Here is a 4,193-nt window from a genome sequence, read left to right on the forward strand (position 1 = left end):
GTACCAAGAACTTCTTTCCCCATTCCAGTATGCCGTTATTCCGAAATGAGTCGTCTCCGTCTCCTCCACTTGCTTATTTTTAGAACATCCGCTTGGAGAACCGCTCTTTTCTGGGCACACCCGAACCTCCGACAAAAATCCATTTTTATTGTTTACGTTCACTAAATGGGGCTCGCGCTTGGCTCCCCCATTTTAATGTTAAAACTGAGTTCGGTAGGCTATTTAGTAGTTTGTATGACGAGAATGACCAACTAAGTTGCTGAAGTTAACAGTTAACAGTCTTAGCTCTAACTTTCCACTTCCTTTCCCAAGAGGACGTCTGTTACACCCAAGACACCACAGAAAAAGATACGTAATTCACTTTGGTAAAGCCAAAGCTCTTGGATGTAGGCCTAAGCCTATGACCCACAATAATTCCTGGTGTTTGAAAATAAAATCGTCACTTTACCATTACAGTTGCAACATGATATTGTCTCCCACTGTTCTAGGATGTCTACAGTAATGAGTTGGTTATCATCGCACTGCACCGCATAGGCTCAAGACAAGAAGAATCTTATTGCATGAAGCCTATGTATGTATGTAGCCTATGTATGTAGCCTACTAGGCCTATATAATTATAATATAAAATCTAAAGCGTGAGTAGCCAAGGCCTGCTTGCATTGTTAAAGTCATGGAGCACTTACATGAAGTCCAGCACGCCAAACTTCAGCGTCCTGGATTTTTCCACTTCGTTGACGTATTTCTTGTAGTCTCCTCAAAATAAAATAAGTTCTCTAGAAGACGGCTACTGAAGTGTTGTTAAAAATGAAACCGCGTTCGGTTTCAAACTTCAATTTACGAAATCATTGTGGTCAAAACACAACCTTAAAATGTGCGAAGATCCGAATAAGGGGAGAACAGAAAAAAGAACCGTGTGGACCCTGCCGCGCGCACAGCTGACTGGAGTCAGAAAGCGTGACGTAGACTGATCTTCCATCAAGGGGAAAAAGTGGCGCGAGCTGTGAAATCAGTGCAACTCATTTTCACAGAATGTCGCAGTAACACCAGGCTGTCAGACGACTGAACAATTCGACTGGGCTGTAGGCCTACTAAATAAAAACAGTCATATGTAGGCCTAGGTCCTATCATATTTCCGTTCGACAATGACACTTGAGAGATGGGCTGTTCAAAAGCGATCCAACTCCTGCTTTTCATGGTAATTTAATTATCCTACTTCTAAATAAATTTCACATGTTTGTCACACATATGTTAGCCACTTACAGTAGGCCTAAATGTAAAACTTAAGTTAGCTTCACATATTAAGGGTGCTATAGGCATGAGAACATGCAAAACGTTTGTTTGATTTGACTACTTGTATTATCATTGGTATATACAGTACAGGCCAAAAGTATGGACTCACCTTCTCATTTAATTAATTCTATTTATTTTTGTGGCTTTTTAAAGAACATAATACATTTTCACAGAGGGCATTATTTCTGTGCATGAACACATGTATAATTTTTTGCTTAACAAAAAAATGAAAATATATAAAAAATAAAAACTATAATTAAAAAATATATTTTTTTAAAATGCCAAACAGTGACGTCAACACAGCAAAACTGAGGGCCCAACATGTTTCAACAAGCTTATTTTTCTGTCTATTTTCAAGTAAAAATACCCAGTCATTCGAGTCCATTTTAATTTATACAAGCAATACAAGACATATTTTCTTGATCTGATAATAGGTCACTTGGTCAGCATAGCTGGTTATCTAGGTGAAACAGTGATACAAAAAGTAAAAGTAAAAGTGAAATAGCCTGCCACAGATTCCCTCCAACACATTTTTGACCTCTCCAAGTAACTGGCTGTGACTCAATATCATATCAAGAAAATGTCTGTAAAAAGTTTGTATTGGCAAGTGTTCAAAAGTCCAGTTACACAATTCTAGTGAGTTATTGGAGGACTTTAATGTTCAATAAGGATTGACATGACTGTCTGGGCATTTTTATTTGAAAATAGACACAAAAAAAAGCTTATTGAAATGTGTGGGGCCATCAGTTGTACCGTGTAGACGTCAGGTGGATAGACATCTGTCATTGCTACTGGACAACAGCTAGAATTATATTTTTTGGTAAGTACGTAATTCTCCATGTGTTCATGCACAGTTTTGATGCCCTGCGTGAAAATACACAATGAAAATCCACGAAAATAAAGAGAATGCATAAATGAGAAAGTGAGTCCATACTTTTGGCCTGCACTGTATACACACGGTGTGTCTTTCAATAGTGCAAGATAAATATCATCCTTATTACATTGTCATGGTTGATAGATAATCTCAAGTGTAGTCTTATTTTCTTTCTACACACTTGCATAAGTAATTTCTGGAAACATCTCAACGTGAGGTGGCAACAGCTGAGGTTTGCACTCTCTGATTTATTCTTATTCTTTCCCCCTTTATTTTCCTATTATTTCTGTATTATTAGCAATAATGTATTACTAGAGGACAGTTGCTACTTTCATTTCACTGCCAATTGTGCCAGCACAAGAAAGCATGTGACAAATAGAATCTTGAATCTCTTTCCCCTTTTCTTTTCTTTCTATCTGTCTTTCTTTCTTTCTTTCTTTCTTTCTTTCTTTCTTTCTTTCTTTCTTTCTTTCTTTCAGCTTAATTTAATTATGTAAAAATGTGTATCTGCTTGTAACATCAAGTCATGTCAACTGCTTGTGTTACTAGAGGTTCACTGGGGCCTCCCTGCATGTGGCCCACATTGCCTTCAAATCAGTGCCCTCCCTCACTTCCTCCCTTTCGTACGTTAGAGAGAAATACAAACAATGTAACCCTCAAGTCATCCTGTCCTCTTCCTTTGTCGTTCCCTCTGCGAAAACACTGTGTACTTTTCCTCTCATTCACAGTGTTATGCATCAGTGTGTTTCTAGACTATGTAAGCAATTGCAGTTTTCACCAAATCTAGATCTTTAATGTCAATGCTGTAGTCTAACACTTGAAAGAAAAATAAATGCAATCATATGCGCAGGATCCCACTTTAATGGTTTATTAGCATTATACAAAATGTTCTTTTCGTAAAGCCATCATGTATGCCTATACCATGAACTGGCCTGAAAACTCAGTGAGAAGAGAACAATCAGTGCGAGTCATTTGCAATCACGTGATAGACTTTAGAGTGTGTAAAAGGCTACATCACTGACATTGATTTTCGCTGGCATAGTGGGAATCCTTTGACTAACATTCCATTCCTGCTACCGCCATAATGCTATTGCTATCCAGTTAGTTAGCAGCCTTCAGAACATCAATGTCCCTAGAACTCAGAAGTACAATGACAAACACTGTAGTATAATGTTTTTAAAAAATGTCTATAACCTTTGTCAACACCCTTAGCAGCCGATTATAATAAGCTACAACATCGAGACAAGTTACACACAATCAGAAATCCATGAAGCCCTCTAGGGAGGAGTCATTGATGTTTCCCTTTAATGTTACATGTGTGTGTGTGTGTGTGTGTGTGTGTGTGTGTGTGTGTGTGTGTGTGTGTGTGTGTGTGTGTGTGTGTGTGTGTGTGTGTGTGTGTGCGCGCGCCCATGTGTTTGTGTGCGCGCGCACGCACACGTACAATGTGTGTGTGTGTGTGTGTGTGAGTGCGCGCGGCATGCGCACAATGTGATTTCTGTATGTGCTGTAAGGGAATTTGAGGTTTGCCTTTTGAGTGGTGTGTGCAATAATACAAAAAAATCTTTTTTTCAATCAAATGTAGAGCAACTAAGGCCATTGAGAGCCTGACACGTATGTCTAGGGCAGGGATGTGGCAGTATGACAGAACAAGCAGAGTAGTAGACCTGGAGTTAGAGACTGGACAGCATATTGATCCCCCAAATGGGTGATACATGACTAATGGGTATAAGGATTTTATAAAACACACACACACACACACACACACACACACACACACACACACACACACACACACACACACACACACACACACACACACACACACACACACACACACACACACACACACGCACACACACACACTATAACAGGGCATTGTACAAGTCCATGCCATTCTCAGTCACCCAAGTCCGCATAGTAAACGTTCTGTTCTTCACCCACATAATGGGTTGCGGCATTCTACATTTTTGTGGGGTGTGGCGTTGTGATGTCATCAGGTGATGTCATTTCCTGTGATTACTTGCAA

At 39.4% G+C, this 4,193-nt stretch overlaps 1 protein-coding gene across 2 annotated transcripts in view; it reads right to left on the reverse strand.

Moving 5' to 3' along the window:
* The window catches only part of kifc3 (kinesin family member C3), a 43,502-nt gene extending 42,557 nt beyond the window's left edge, over positions 1 to 945 (reverse strand). Inside the window, exon 1 of one of the 2 annotated variants that reach the window (XM_063187989.1) lies at positions 684 to 945. The gene's annotated coding sequence lies outside the window, so the exon portion shown is untranslated. Of the gene's footprint in view, positions 1 to 4; positions 558 to 683 lie in introns of those variants that run through there. The other variant, XM_063187991.1, reaches the window with a different exon arrangement.
* Positions 946 to 4,193: the final 3,248 nt, after the last annotated feature.

This window comes from Engraulis encrasicolus, chromosome 22 (genome assembly GCF_034702125.1).
Source record: "Engraulis encrasicolus isolate BLACKSEA-1 chromosome 22, IST_EnEncr_1.0, whole genome shotgun sequence".
Lineage (NCBI taxonomy): Eukaryota > Metazoa > Chordata > Actinopteri > Clupeiformes > Engraulidae > Engraulis > Engraulis encrasicolus.